The sequence below is a fragment of the Alexandromys fortis genome, unplaced genomic scaffold, assembly GCF_014885135.2.
Source record: "Alexandromys fortis isolate MF-2015 unplaced genomic scaffold, M_Fortis_MF-2015_v1.1 scaffold_278, whole genome shotgun sequence".
NCBI lineage: Eukaryota > Metazoa > Chordata > Mammalia > Rodentia > Cricetidae > Alexandromys > Alexandromys fortis.
This window is the reverse complement of record NW_026068175.1, coordinates 1307774-1324588: the sequence shown is the minus strand read 5'-3', so window position 1 is coordinate 1324588 and position 16815 is coordinate 1307774. Positions and strand designations below refer to the sequence as shown.

At 40.4% G+C, this 16815-nt stretch overlaps 1 long non-coding RNA gene across 4 annotated transcripts; it reads left to right on the top strand.

The window, feature by feature from the left end:
- The first annotated feature begins 404 nt into the window (after positions 1-404).
- Positions 405-15918, top strand: LOC126492497 (uncharacterized). Of its 4 annotated transcripts, none has more exons than XR_007589616.1 (5): positions 405-6073; positions 6158-6298; positions 7067-7162; positions 10554-10683; positions 11624-15918. It is a non-coding gene; the product is annotated as an uncharacterized lncRNA (long non-coding RNA). The 4 variants fall into 4 exon arrangements; XR_007589614.1 differs by having other exon boundaries at positions 416-6073; positions 10554-11756; positions 14393-15918; XR_007589615.1 differs by having other exon boundaries at positions 416-6073; positions 10554-11756; positions 13136-15918.
- Positions 15919-16815: the final 897 nt, after the last annotated feature.

The window sequence follows — 16815 nt, the reverse complement described above, 5'->3', positions numbered from 1 at the left end:
GTGTCTGGTATGGAAATGAGAGAGATAAAGAAAGGAGAGAGACAGAGAGAGACAGAGAGAGAGAGAGAGAGAGAGAGAGAGAGAGAGAGAGAGAGAGAGAGAGAGTCTGTAAGCTTGTGGACAGGTAACTGGGAGCATGAGGAACAGCAAAAGATGGATGGAGAGAATCCACTATAGAAAGTGTTACTCTGGTCTTCACATGTGTACCATGGCACCTATGTGTGTGTGCATACAACCACAGAGGAGCACACTTGCTTCAAAATATATATGCATGTATACATACTTAAACACAAACACACATGCACAATACAGATACACACAGAGACAGAGAGTGAAGAATTTTTAAATCTTTATTTGTTTGCTTATGTGTATGGGTGTTCTGTGTAAAGTGTGTATCTGTGTACATATCTGTATCTAGTGTCGCAGAGGATAGAGGAGGGTCACTTCCCCTGGAACTTGATATACTGATAGTTGGAAGCTGTCATGTGGGTACTAGGAATAGAACCAAGATCCTCTTGAACAAGACCCAATGCTCACTTTGAAAGCAAATTTTCTAAATTTAAGTTATAAAAATAAGTACAATGTTTTAACCATAATCCTAAAAACTTCATAAGTTTATAAAGCAAGGTTCCTCTGTGCTGTGCTGTGGATGCAGTACATAATGGTAGGATTTTCTCCCATAGGTCCCATGGGCTGGCTATGCATTATGTGGGGGTGATGAACACTCCCATAGGCCTGCCCCATGGACTGAACTCTTCACCACAGCCTTCAACAGAGAAACATCACCCTCTCTCCCTGTCGGGTGAAAACCTACTGCTTCCCAGCTTTCCCCCAGTGCTGCATTCCCGTCTCCTTCACCTGCAAACATTTAATCCTATTCATGACTTGTTTGTTGCCTGTACCTATTCTTACACTTACTTCTCGTTTTCATTGTTGTAGCCAGTATGTCTGTGCTTAAATCTGAAGCCTCTGGCTGCTAGGGGTAGCTCTCAAGCTTTCTGTGCAAAGCACTGCACATCCTCTAAGGGAAAAGGACTGGTGAGGATGGGACCAACTCCATAACCATAGCCGTAGCTGTAGGGCTAACTGTAGTTGCACAAGAGGTGGTGGTGGGCCACGAGAAGAAGCCAGTCCCAGGTCGGGGAAAGCCAGTCCCAGGAGGAGCTGCAGTGGCAGGTGATCAGAGACTTGAGACCCGCAGCCAGCGCTAGTGGGTGAGAGACAGAGATGGATAAACACGCCATGCATAGAAAGTTTGGGTATAGTTTATTCAGTGGGGTATGGAAGGGAAGGGGAGATAGAGAGAAAGAGAGAGAGGGAGAGAGGTGGGGGGAGGAGTGGCAGCAACCACTCTTCGGAGGGTCAGAGACAGAGAGCTCACAGGAGGAAGACCAGCTAGCAAAGGCAGAAGGGGTGGTGGCAGTGGGCTGGACTTGTCTCTTAAAGGGACAGGGTACACAAGTGACAGACCAGGCCATCAGATCATAACATGCCCATGTCTTTCTTATAGAGGTCAGGCACAACAGGTTAAAGGAATTGGAACAGCAGAGTTTCAAGACTGCTTCCTGCTTATTTTGTGCACTGTCTTGGGGGCACCTGAGAAAGCTGGGTGCTGGTCACATCCTGGGTTAGCTGGTCTCAAACGTCCATCTGAATCCATATTTTAATTATTTTTTTACCTGGAAGACTGAAAATCTGCAGAAGGGACCTTATGATCCCTGTGGCAGCTGGATTGTTGATGCTAAGGAGGCTATGAGAAGAACTAAGTTGGTGCTCACAGGGAATTTTTTTTCTTGTTTCATGATGAACAGATTAAATTAATTTTACCAAAGACCAAAAAATTTAAAATAATAATTTATGAAGGCACACTAGCACAGATACATCATTGTTGACAAGCAGGTTTTACTACATGGCTCAGTAATTTCCTTGTAAACTAGTTTTTATATTTTCCAACTAGTAGATACTATAAAAATCTAGTTTCTAATCACCTTGGCATGGAATTGCTATGACTGCGTCTGTTAGACAGGAAGATAGAGTTGAGAGAGACTGGACAATATTTTCAATAACAGGACATAAAGAACTGTAAGTAGTTGATGTTTGCCTCCAGGTAGTTCAAATAAGGGCATCAAAAACAAGATTTCAAGAACTATAGGTGTTGGTAAACTCTGGATAGGACAAGTCAAATCAGTGCCAGAGACTCCCTTTCCAGGGACCATGGAAGACAGCTGTTCCTCTGTCTCCTAGTTAACTTTTCAACTTTGGAAAATTGAAAATCCATGCTCGCATTCCTATTTCTTCATCTACATATTGCAGTCTCAATTTAGGGTAAAATAAACTTTCCTGAAAATGCCAACTAGGTGAGGTACAGAGGAGGAGATAGCCTGAAAAAGAGGTAAGCAAGCTCTGTGCCACAGACAGAGTCACTGGGGCTCAGTTCACACCTTTTGTCAAAGACCCCCATTACCCATCTGCTGGACTGGAGCACCTCAAGCATTCCCTCAGAAACTTCAAGTCTAACTGCTCTCCTGAGTTATCTTCCTCCCAGTCTTTGGTCTTGTTTTTACTTTCATAGTCTGATTTAGATAGAATATATTCTGTCTTTTTATCTATCACATGTTTCTTTCTGTCTATTTATCATCTGTCATCTATCTATTCATCTATCTCTATCATCTATGAATGCTTGCGCACACACACATATGTGCACCACACACACACACACCACACACACACACACACACCACACACACACACACACACACATACACACACACACACACCTAGAACTAGACTGTTATGACTAGATTGTCTCCAATGTCCTTCCAGGCTCTCCCAACTATGACCCCAGGAAGTCACTCTTTTTGGATCATGTGATCTTAGGCTTCCTAAGAAACAGCATCATGTCTTTAGGGTGAGATTGAAGTGCAATCAGAAGGACAGCCTATGTTAGCTTGATGCTAACCTGTAGTTTCCCAATGATCAAGTTTTCCTTAGAAACGGGACATTTCTGTTTGGTACAGTTCACACATTCACTATCCATCAGAGTGATAGAAAATATGGTCAATTACCGAAATAAAAGATTATCAAGATACTGAACATACCCACTTTGGGCTTTCATCTTTTTCCCTGAATCCTTCTCCTTACCCAAAGAAGAAATGTAAATCTTAATACAAATATTTTCCCCTTCACCCTACACTTTTGAAATTTTTGCCTTACTCTCTTTCTCCTCTATTTCTCTTTTTATATGCATAGATCACATCCATCAGGAAGATAGGCTTGGAAGGAATAATTCAGTAGGGTAGAGAGGAGACACATCTATCCTTTATTTGAGGTACAAAAGAGGTTGATGTATGTAGAGGCAATGCACTATTGATGCCAAAGTTCCCACCACACGCTGAGTATTCTCTCTCCTAAAGTCTGAGTCCATATCCCTTCCTGAACAAGAAATCCTGACCCTGACTTTTGTGTGTGTGTATGCATGTGTCCAGATGTGAAGGCCAGAGGTCAAAAATGGGTCTCTTTCGCTATCATTTCCACCTTAGTATTTGAGACAGTGTCTCTCACTAAATCTGAAGTTCACTAATTCATCTAGACTAACTGGGCAAGAGAGCCTCCTGTTCTTCACCCCCAGCACTGGATTTCAAGCCCATGACCACATCTAGCTTTTTATGTTAGTGTTGGAAATTTAATTCTGGTCTTCATGATAACACAGCATATATTTTACCAATTAAGATATCTCTCTAGTCCCTTCTTATTCTTGGTCCTCTAACAAGCCAAGTTGATAGAAGAGTTACATTGTTGAGTGATATGACTCCTGGATATAAGAATTCCTCTCATTTGTATTAAGACCCTCTCTATACTTTCAGGCTAGGTATTAATTTGAGTCCATGGAATTCTTACCTTGAGCATCCCTGTCCTCTTAATCAATTCAAGAACCTTGGAGACAGTCTGAGGTGATTTGTGAGATCACTGTCTTGCAAAACTCTGCCTTTCATTGAACCTTCAGCCATCAGTTGCACCTCTGGTCAGGAGTTCATATCCACCACTGCATATGTATGAATTCCTTTCTCTGTGCTGTGACATACAAGAGCCATGAATGCATAAGCAAGAAAACAAGTATACTAAAGGTTTGTGACCCTGTAGCTAATGCCATATTCATGCCGCCAGAGTCTTCTTTATAGACCAGAGTTGCACAGGAGATTTCAATTACACAGAAAGGTCATTGCAAAATAATTGCTGGCCTACATTGTTTGTCAATATGAGATTTTTACCAAGCTTCTCACACAAGGTCAGATCTGCTCCACTCCATGACCACTGACATATATACATACATACAGAAGTACAGGGGTTACTGCGCTTGTTCCTAACTATGCCTTAGTAAAGCTCTCAAGGTGTACATCTTAACTTTTTATACTCCAGCCCCTTGTACTCCTGCCTGCCCCCTTTGCTATTTGGCTACCGTGAAACTTCTCAGATCAATCAGAGTGTTTATAAACTAAACGCCAAGCTTGTAAAAGACTAGAATGCACTAACTAATGAGTATTTTGACTCCCGACACATGTAAGGACAAATACAGTTGCTACCTGTGTAATATGAACTAAGATTTAAGAATTTTTGTTTGCCAAGTGTCAAATGAGAAAGATTTATTGTCTTTCTACATGTATTATGAAAAATAAATTAACTAAAAAAGTACTGATGAGGTTGATGTTGGAGCTAGAGAGATGGTTCAGTGGCTAAGAGGACTTGCTGATCTTGCAGAGAACTCAGGTTTGTCATGGAAACTCATAGGGTCTGTAACTTGATTTCAAGGAAACTTACACCCTTTTATGGTCTTTGTATGGAACAAGAATCCATTTCTGCATATACATGCACTCATGAAAACAATAACACAAAAGTTAAAATAAATGTTTTTTAAACTCTGCAAATATTAAAATTTATTTATAGAACTTCACATCTAGGAAATTATGACAGAAGTATGCCAATGTCCTGTTTTGTGTTTATCTTTAATATATCAAACCTCTAGATCAGGATTACTTTTGCCTGCCTAAAATTTCACCATTTGCATAAAACAATAGGACAGTAAAATCCTGCATCAAGAAGCAGAAAAAAAAAAGTGTCCTGAAAACTTTGAAACATTTTTACTAAATTGGTAACTGATTGGAACTGATTACCCAATGCTAATATCTAGAAAGCATTTCTACCAAATCCTAATCATACTTACTGGGAAACAAACAAAAATAAACAGACAAAAAATTAAAAAAAAAAACTCTCAGTAGCCACTGGAATAGAGTTGCCTTCTTACAAATGAGGAGACAGGTTAGCCAGTGAAGTGCTTGTTATATGATGAGATGAGGCTGGATCTCTGTTACCCATGTGAAAAGTCAGATATACTGTGACCATAGTGAGGAGAGTCAGGGAGATCCCTGAATCATGTGTGCCATTCATGCTAGCCAATGGGTAAGCCCAAGGTTCATCTAATGCTGACTCAAAATAATAAGCTAGAGAACAATCCAAGAAGATATTTCTTTGTTGTGAGAGGCTGCTAGTTTGTGATCTCAGCCCTGCTCAGCCCTGAAATAATCACACAGAAACTGTATTAATTAAATCATTGCTTGGCCTATTAGCTCTAACTTCTTATCGACTAGCTCTTATATTTCAATTTAACCCATTTCTATTAATAAGTGTATTGCCATGTGGCTTACCAGGTGAAGTTTTGGCATTTGTGTCCGAAGGGGCCACATGGCTTCTCACTAACTCCTCTTTTCTTTCTTCCAGCATTCAGTTTAGTTTTCCCCACCTAGCTCTGTTCTATTCTATCAGACCAAGCCAGTTTCTTTATTAACCAATGGTATTCACAGCATACAGAGGAGAATCCCATATTATTTCTTGGGCTCCATACTCATTTGCACACATGTATGAACCCATACACACATGTATGAATACACATACAAATACACAGACATGCAAAGTTAATTTTTTGTTCAAATTTTTCTAGAATGAACACATGCCATTCTATAAACTGAATATTTTCCAAAAATCCAACAGGAAACCAACCTTTCTTGCATCATTTTGCAAGGTAATAAACATACAAGATAAAAGTTCTTGTTCTTTCCTTCATCACTAGCTCCAATACTGACTTTCCCCTTCAACTTCATGGCAGGAATCAGAACTGAAATAAAGCATCATCAGGATCAAAAGAAGCAAGAAACCAGTGACAGAGGAGAAGGAACATTCCACCCCCATCCAGCCACAAGGAAGAGAACTTGGTCCTCAAATATCAGAGAAGGAGAGCTCAGTGCATGTAAATGTCCTGAGGGAATGATCACGTGTCTCAAGGCCCACAGCATGTTAGCCTTGGACTTTCCCCATCTCTCTAGCCCCACTTGCCTTCTTATTTATAAATAAGCTGTTTCCATACGTTTTTCATGTAACCCTTTGCTCTGGGACCTGTCAAGTACAGCAGGTACCCTGGGAAGTCCAGTACACATCTCTTCTACCCAGTTGCATGGTAAGCCAGCTCCTGCAGCTTTTTCTCCGAAGAGCAGATAAGAGTAAATGTAGAAGATATGAGAATTCCAGAGTGACTGTTGTCTTAGTCCTGGCTCAACCGACTCCCTTCAGGAAGAGAAGAGTCCATTTTCCCTTAAGCCAAAACAGTGTTTTGTTTCACAGTTTATCTCAGTATACATCATGGAACATTCCTGAATACTAAAGAGACTTAATGTGTCATCAGACACATTTCGTCTGTGCATAAGTGCATAATATGACAAGCCACCATATCTTCCCTGTCATGGCATGCTATGTCTCCTGGAACTTCAAAGCAAACCTTTATTTCCTGAAGCGATTTGAATAAGAATGGGCCCCAGAGGCTTCCACATTTGAATGCTTAGTCACCAGGGAGTGAAAATGTTCAATAGAATCAGGATTAGGTGGTATAGGCTTGTAGAAATAGGTGTGTGGCTGGAACCCTGTCCAATCTCTCTCTCCTTCCTCTCTCTCTCTCTCTCTCTCTCTCTCTCTCTCTCTCTCTCTCTCTCTCTCTCTCTCTNCTCTCTCTCTCTCTCTGTAGTTTGTGATGTAAAGTCCTTAGCTACAACTACATCATTACACATCCACATCCAGCCATGTTCCCTGCTATGATGATCACGGACCAAACTCTGAAACTGTAAGTAAGACCCAATTAAATGCCTTTTTTAACATGAGTTGCCATGGTCATGGTGTCAGTTCACAGCATTAGAGCACTGCTAAGACACTCCCTGACTGATGACTAAGACACTCTCTTAAGTTGCTTCTTGTCAGGGATTTTTGTCTCAGCAACCTAGAATGTAGTTAACACAATGTCTGTGATTTAGAGCAAGTCTTCCCTTGCACAGAAATATCCTTTTCTGTCCTCCATGGGCACCAGAACTCAAGTGTACACACTGCACAGACAGACACACATAATTAAAAATTAAAATTAAAACAACAAAAAGCTAGAGCAGGATTTAGAGACATAGTTCTATCAAGTGTTTGCCTAGCATGCATGAAGACTTGGGTTCATCACCAACACCATATAAACTGGTGTGGTGGTATATAGCTAAAGCCCTGTATTTTGGAGGTAGAGGCAGAAAGATGTGGAGTTCAAAACTGACCTCAGCTATGTAGTATGAAGCCTACCTGGGCTACATGAGACTCAGTATCTAAAATAAACTAATGCCTTGCAATAACTGCTATTAAACAAGTAGGAAAAGGGGGCTGGGGGTACACATTCATACTGTGTGGAGAATGTGTGGCTGTTTTCTGTCTCAGATTAAACACCTATCAATACTCAAATCCATGAACTGTATATTTCCACACAGTGGTGTAGAAATTTCAGTGAGAGTCACAGATATGAAAGTGAAGTGGCAAGGGGTGTGGCAGGGCTGTCAGGGTCCTCTGTAGTTCTGTGTCTAGAGGAAAACAAGCCAGCATTGATATTCAAAAGGAAGGAGTAGCAAGAACTTTGATTAACATTTCTGCATATGGAAGATTGTGTAACTATTTAAAGAACAGATTGCTATACTGCTTAGAAGGAAATAGCGAAAGGGAGTTATTGGCTCTAGATGGATGAAACAATAAATATTCAAAATTCCTATTTCCAACTTTTGCTTTATTGCTGTTGATCAGTGAAATTATACGAGCACTTCCCTAAGACCCTATCTTTGAACTTCTGTGCCAGTGTGTGCTTAACTTGAGACTGAATTTGGCTGTTTTCCTCATGGGGATATATTACAATACCTGTAGATATTAGTGATTACTACAACTTGGGAGAAGGGTGCTAGCATGGTAGACTTTAGGAATTCAGAATCAAAGAAATGGTTATCTGGTTCATTGCTCCACAGTGCTGAGTTAGTTGAACATTTGTGAACTCAAGTATAAATATGATCTAAGTGAAATTTTGAAATTATGTATGTACAATGATAAAAGAAAAATAGGCATACAGTCTTTTAAAAGGACACCCGTAACATATACATACATACTCGCATTTACCTCACTGATAAACACAGTATTAATGAAATAAGTAACATTAGTCTGAGCAAGCATTTTCTATAGACTAAAATAAGCTGAAACATGAGATTGCATACCTATTTTTAAACTGTTCTGGTCTGAATTTTTCAGTTTATTTTGTTATTGTTGTTGTTAATTTCTTTTGCAGGTGGGGCATCAATTTTTTGATTGTCTGTTTGTTTTCAGTTTAGCACAATCTTTTTTGAGACAATAGGATGTCATGGCACCTAACCCAGGGTAGCTTCAAACAGTTTATGGAGCTTGAGATGACTTTGTACTTTTGTTCCTCCTGCCGTTTCCTTCAGAGTGCTGGCATTACAATTGTGAGCCACTATGTCTATACAGTGTTGGATAGTAACCTTCAGGCTAGACAAATACTATACCAACTGAGCTATATCCTCAGCCCTTTATTTTCTTCATGAAATGGAATGGTGCGGAGAAAGAAAAGAGCTTTTCATACTTTGCACTGGAAATTGAGAAACTCTTCATTCTCTTATTATTGTGTAGAAAACTAGTTGTTTGTGCCCATTTTCTCATTTGCCATCTCAATGCACTGAAAATTCCTCAAGCAAAGACTATTTATCTGATTTGAGCTTACTAATAAATAAGTATGTTTGTTAACAAGGAAAAGTATTAAAAATTAGGGAATTAGTAACTGAGTAAGGATACATTAGGTATCTTGTCTTTCATTCAACAAATTTAAGTTGGTTATGCAGTGTGCCATGTTACCAGTGACACAGAGGAAAATGAACATTATACCGTAATCTCTCCTTGGAAATCTTTAGCAAAATTTAAAACATTTATACAATCTGAAGAGAAACCAGCTCTATATATTCATATAGCTGTTGTAGAATACTAGTTGAAGATGTGTTACATTTGTTTAAGCTGTGGACTATTTGTTCAATGATGCATTAAAGATGTGGTCCATTTTTTTTATGTTGCATTTGTTTAGCTCTGTGAATCTGTGTTACTTTGTCTGCCCCAAACAACTGATTGGACTAATAAAGAGCTGAACAACAAATAGCTAGGAAGAAGAGGTATAGGTGGGGCTGACAAGCAGAGAAGATAAATAAGACAAAAAGAGAGGGAGGAGCAAGAAAAGGAGGAGAGGGGGATGCTGGAGGCCAGTCTCACAGTTGGACATGAAATAGGAAGGAAAGAAAAGATATACAGAAATATAGAAAGATAAAAGCCCAGAAGTCAAAGGTAGTTGGGATAATTTAAGTTAAAGGAAAAAAAAAGCTGGATAGAAGTAAGCCAAGCTAAGGTTGTCTATTTATAAGTAAAAGTAAATCTCTGTGTCATTCTTTGATAGCTGAGTGTTGGGCTCCCAATCAGAGAAGAGTTTTAAAAAGAGAAAGAAAGAAAGAAAGAAAGAAAGAAAGAAAGAAAGAAAGAAAGAAAGAAGGCACATATAACATATCCATCCTCTTATGAGGTAGGTGGTACATAGTTAAGAAGGTAGGACAGACATTCTGTATAGAACATGTGAAAACTGTTTTAGGAACTTGTGTGTGGTCATGAAGATGTGTGAGAGGAAGAAGGGATTGTTTACGACTTGGTAGCACCAAGAATCACACAGGAGACAAACCTCCATGCATGTCTATAAAGGATCATCCAGAGGACATTAACTGAGATTGGAAGGCCCACCCTGCCTGTGCGCAGCACCAATCCATGGGCTGGGTTCCTGGAGTACAAAAAGGAGAAAGGGAACTGGTGTAGGAGGTCCTTCTCTATTTGTGTTGCTTTCATTGCTTAATAAAGAAACTGCTTTGAGCCTGGTGATAGGTCAGAACTTAAGTAGGTGGGAAGACAGAACTGAATTCTGTAAAGAAGAAAGCAGAGGGAGAGCTGCAATGGAGCTGCCAGGTCAGACATGCTGAATGTTTCTCGGTAAGCCATGACCTCATGGTGATATACAGATTAATAGAAATGGGTTGAATTAAGATGTGAGAGTTAGCCAATAAGAGGCTAGAGATAATGGACCAGGCAGTAATTTAATTAATACAATTTCTGTGTGGTTATTTCAGGTATAAAGTAACCAGGTGGGACAGAACAAAGGAATCCAGCATCCGGCTTCTTGCTTATGGATACACTGTGATAGTTATTGCAAGCTCCTGCTGCCATGACTTCCACCATGATGGACTGCACCTTCAAACTGTGAGCTAAAATAAACCCTCCCTTTAAAAATGTTCATCTCTGGTATTTCTTCACAGCAGAGAGAAAAGCAGCTGAGACAAGAGGGAAAATGCCTGCTCTTTCCAGGGAAAGGGGCATTGGGTTGTCCGAGGGAAGATGAGTAACATCAAATGTCTTTGAGTCCTGAAATTACAGAGGTAGAACTGGAATTACACAAGGAAGGTTGAACTGGTCATATGTGCAAGTCAGAGGAGAAGGATTTGCGATGCTTGCTGGTGTCAGCCACATAATCAGAGACTCTGGGGGATAAGGCTTAAGACACAAACTAGCCATGTATCATGAGACTCTCAGAACACAAGGTAAAATGGCTGGGATGCTGACCCATGTTTTTAAGAAAATGGTTCTTATTCTCAGGCAGTTTCATAGATGTAACAGTAAATAAGAGGCTACTCTCCTAACTCTTCATGAACAGCTTCAGCAATTACCTTGTAGGATTTTTTTACGTTTTTTGCTAATACTGAAACCAGTCTTGGAGCAGAGAGCAGTAGCACTATCCTAATATTTCCTGGTCTGTGGTTGGCATTTGCACTGTGAGACAGATCTTGCCCTAATTTGAGGGATCTCTGACCCCTTATGCCACCTTTGAGCTTGAATAGAAGTGTGTTTAAAGTTGTTCCTACTTTCACATTGCTTAAAGTTAAATGTTCTTGATGCTTAGAACACAATGCCTCCAATTAGAGTTCCTTGGTGTACTGAGTGTTTTGAACAGAGGAAGTTACGAAACAGCTGACTCCAGAGCTCTTTCCGATCCCTTTAGATCTTTTGCCATCCTGTCCTCTAACTTTTCTAAAGTGAGGAAAATGAACCACAGGACTCTTCCTCTAGAGCTTCATAGAAAAGAGAACTTCATTGCCCCAAAGTAAGGAACAGCCTGGAAAGCTTTGTATCCCCGTTTTCACAGGAAAACCGCCACTGCAGAAAGGTCCTGGTGCCTTGTGTGGGAGGAGGGATCACTAACTGGATCTTTCAGCATGTCTGAAGAGCTCCCTCCTTAGTCTGCTGTTGTTTGTGTAACCATGCCGGCAGGAATGAAGGTATTCTAGAAATAATTGGGGACCCTTTGACTAACAGGTTATGGAGACAATCGTCACTAAGAAATTGGGGAAATGAAATGGGTGATGCCCTGGTACCAGCTGCAGGAGTAGCCAGTGTCCTGAAAATTTTTTTCACAGTTCTGGTAACTTACCAGACTTCCTTTCAGAGAAGACCTGTCCTAACAAAGATGATGGGCTGGACCACATCCCACAGAAGGATCAGGACTTCTTAGCTATGTGTTCCTCTGACTCTCAACTTAAATCCAGACCTTGTGTCACTATCCCACTGTAACTTAGGGGGGATCACTGTACCTCTCTCTCCATCTCCCCAGGGTAGCCATGTTAGATCAGTATTCTTTTTTTGTTCGTTTCTCTGTGACTTATTCTTTTAATTGGCTTACTGAGGACATACGGCCAAACTTGGCTTGCTCAGGTTGCCAGGCTCTGACTACAGGGTTAGATCACACTATTTCTTATTTCTGTGTGCCTGACTGTACTTCACTTAAGCTAAAAGCATCAAAATAAGCTCCTTTCCCAAGGAGTTTTTGAAGTCTTTCATGTCACATAAATCTGTATTAAATAAATAAATAAAACTGTCTCTGGACAACCTGTCTTGATCTTTATGAAGGAGGAGGAAAAGTTTGTCTTTTTCTAGCACACTAAATTGGCTCATCTACCTAACAGTAGAGGCCTGTCTGGTTTTTATTTTTCTTGCCCCAGCACTGTCATAGTAGTCATTTCAACCCTATCAATTGCCCCATCCTGCTACAGAGGACAAGGGACACTTAAGTCCTGTGTCACCAATGATATATAAAAGCAAACAAACCATTTGATTCCACTTTGAGTTACATGTGTGTCTTCTAACGTCAACTGCTTTTTTCTGGGTTGTGAGTTGCCATACTTTGGATCTTGAACGCCCCCAGAAGCTCTCTTTTTATAGATTTTGTCAGTACTTTGGCTCTTTGGGGAGGTGGTAGAACCTTTAAGATCTTGGGACTAGCAGACAGTCTTTGGTGTCAGGGTATGTCCATGAAGAGAATACGGAAATTCAGCACTCCCTTCCCCTCTCCTCTTTCATCATGTCATGAGCTCAGTGGTTTTGTTGTTGTTTTCAGGCGTCCCCATCATAATGTGTTGCTTCACCACTGGCCCCCAAATAAAGGTGACACATGGGTCATGTATTAAACTCTCCAAAAGTATGAGTTGAAATAAGGCCTTTTTTAATTTTTAATGTGTATGGTGTACATGTGTGCATACACTTGTGTGTGTGTATGTGTGTGTGTATATACTTATAAAAGCATGCGGATGCATGTGTATGTGAAGGCCAAGGCTGATGTCAGCAACCATCCTCTGACATTCTTCCTCCTGTGCCACATCAGCCTCCAGAATGGAGAATCAGCAGAGAGTTGGACAGACCTCACAGAATATTCGGGAGACCTGCAAGGCCAGCTAGAGGAGAGGCGAGCACTCTATTGAGATGCTGCACAAAGATCAGCATTTTGCAAAGATATTTTGAAGGCCTGAGAACCTTTAAACTCAAAATAAATAAGTACAGTAAAATAAAAATGTCACCCTGTGAAAGTTGACAGTATTTATAAAAAGAGAAGTAGAGGAGCCCCAGAAGGCGCATCCTAAGTTGTCTTCCTCCTCAATCCAAAGTAACCCTGAGGCAGCTACATGGAGTCCTTTGAAAACTGCAGGGGCAGATGTTTACAGAGCTCACTCTCAAGCCCGAATTATACATACACCGTAAGAAAGCTTTCCTCTAATGACAGAGGTATATCAGCACCGAAATAGAAATTAAAACCAATCCGCATGCTTGCTTATTCCACCCAGGTCGTTTATGAACACATCCATTGACATCCCAGTAAATTTCCTCTAATATCAAAATGGCTCTGTGATACAAACACTCTCTGTTCAAGCATAAAGTCTTGGGTTCACATCCCTAAGTAGTAAGCTGGCATGGTCATGTCTGTGCTTGCCATCCCTGCACTGAGGGGGCAAGAAAAAGAATGGCTTTTCTGAGCTGCTGGCCAAACCAACAGAGACACAATGAGGAGTGGCAGGCTCAACAGAAAATCCAGTCTCCAAAAGTGTGGTAGAGAGTAACCGACAAATACACTCAGTGGCCTTCTCTACCCTCCACATGTGTACTATGAGTCCATGCAGTCTCACATGTCTGGACAACACACACACCACAGACAGCTGATATTGTGTATGTTGTCACAAATAAAAGTATATATTGTCAAAGTAAAAGAATTCCCCAAACAATGCCATATGTATTTACTATAAATAGATGGCAACACTTTCTAACAACAGCTGCTTAAATGCTAGATTATACAATAACAAACGGATGCTTGGATATTGGATAGATGCCTACATAGGTGCTTTTAAAGCTTTTAATATTGTTGGTGACATTATGGATGATATTTGTTTCTTAAAATTCATTCAACATTGTGAGTAGTGAACATATATGGATAAAAACAGAAACACATAAATAAGTTAATTTTAAAAATCAAAATGGAATTCCCAGGCTCAGTTCAGGATAAGCCTGGCATGATCAAGTCGAGGCCCCCTAAGTATATTATCCACATGAAAATAATTCGCACAGTGTGTGCCTCTGTGTGTCTTCTCAGCTACAACCATGAATCTGCTCAGCTTTGCACCTGCAACCAAAGACAAAATATGAGCCTCTCAGATGGAGGCAGAAACAAGATCCTATAAATCCAGGAAAGATGGCTGTTCTGCCGAGCTTTGGCAAGATGCTTTCCAGCTCGAACTGCATGTTTCCTTCCACCTAACACCAGGAAACTGCAGGTTGAAGAGTACAGAAACGATGGATGGGATGCATGGAAATACTACTTCTCGGAGATGAAGATGAAGGGGCAAAATACTTTCCCCCCTACTCCAGGTCTTCCCTTCTGAATGTTCTGTAAAAACATCAGTAGCCTAGTCCCTCTTGTGACTCCAATACTTGGAAAATGGACACCTCAGCTATCTACAAATAAATTATCCACCCACTGTACTCCTGAGTCTGCAGCTACTGAGAAAAGTTGTCAAGTCTTCTAAACTCCACCGGCATTGAATAGGAAATGACTGTTGTTTATCCTCAGGGAGAGTCTTGGTGCCATAGACAAGCATTACCAATTTAAGGCTTTGATAGGTTAATCTTGATTGTCAACTTAACAAAATTTAGGATCCCCAAGAAAACAAACCACCTGGGATACCCATGAAGGGAGTTTCTGGATTGTGTTAATTAAGAAGACCTGAGACTGTGGGCAGAATTGTTCCTTAGGGTGGGGTACCAGAATGATGAAAAGAAAAAAGAAAATGAGTTTAGCATCAATTGCATCTTTCTCTTCATCCTCATTATGGATGTAAAGTGATCAGCTGCCTCAAGATCCTGCTATCCATATGCCGGTCTTGCAATGATAGAATGACTGTAACTAAAAAAAAATATATATCAGACAAAATTTGCCCTTCCTTCTTGAAGTTGCTTAGGTCACAGCAGTGTAAAAAGTAGCTCATACGAATGGACAGAAGGAAGGGTCTAGAGCTGAAATCTTCCCTGTCCCTCCTACCTCCATTATACCTTCTGTCTGTACCATAGTTTTACTGCACTTTAAATTGCTCTTTGGGAGCTAAGCTTCCTGGAGTGTTTGCAAGAATTTGTAATAAGGCTATAGAGACACAAGGAGAATATTCCAGGCAGTATCACAGGTAAAATTCTGGATAAATAACAAGGCTTTAAAGGTTATGAGAACAGAGTAAAGTCTTTCTTTTACTTTTCTTTAGTAGAAGAGACAGAAATAAATGCACCTAAAGGAGAGTGAAGAAAGAGGTAGGGACATAGATGCTGAATCTGGAGTCTCTGGGAAATTATGCCAAGAAAATACAATCTTAAGACTAAAATGGAGCTTGGCTGGTATAGTGTTGGTACAGCATGGTACAGTGTTCAATTCCGTCTTTAGCTTTGCACAAACCCAGAGTTTGTGGCATACTTCTACCTCAGAATTCAGGAAGTGAAAACAGAGGGATCAAAAATTAAACATAATGAGATCCAGGTCATCCTGGCTTATACGTGACCTCTTAAAAAGAGAAAACAAGAAGGAAAATGGGGAAAGGAATGGAAAGAAAGGGGAGAAAAGACAGGAAAGAGGGAGAGAAGGAAGGAAAGAATGAAGAAGGGAGGGAGGAAGAAGGGAGAATGAGAGGGAAAGGAGGAGGGAAGGAGGCAGGGAGAGAGGGAGAATAGAAGGGAGGGTGGGAGGGAAGGAAGGAAGGAAAAAGAGAAGGAAAGAAAGTGAAGAGTGAGGGAATGAAGGAGGGAGGAAGGGAGGGAGGAAGGGAGGGAGGGAAGAAGGGAGGGAGGGAGGGAGGGTGGGAGGGGAAACTCGGATTCTTGCTTTCATTCAATTGCTGCTGCTTCACACTTTTGTTGGCAGACTTCACTTGTCACAATGCCAACTGAATACCAAATTATCTTCAAATATATGCATTTAGGCTTTGAGAAGAGAACTTGCTGTCTTGGTAAAGAAAATTCTAGAAATTTTGCTATTCCTTATCATAATATATTTAATGACCACCTGCCTAAAATAGTAACTTCAAGGAATTTTTCAGTCAGGCCTGTCTGGTGTTTAAGAGTATAGTAAAGGAATGTCATCACCCCCTATTCTATTTGTGGTATAAATCAAATGAATAAGTCGGAGTGACTATCGCATATCAATAATGACACAGCGTTAACTGAAAAACAATGAGTAATTATCTTTGCTGAGTAACACGTGAACACAGTGATTTTTGGCCCATGCAGGACACAAGTAGCTTTTAAAAGGACTTATGACAAGCACTCAAAGTACTAAATTCATGCTCACCAGCAAAACTCACTTTTACTCCAATTTCATATGTATCCAGTACATCTCTTATTTTAAGTGCTATACTTTATAGTTCACATATATTTGATGTTTTCAAGGACAAAGAAGCTGTTGCTTTGGAAGAAATATACAGTAGCCCCCTTTTGAATGCCAAGTTTATGCTACACTTAGCTAAATAGTTCGTACTC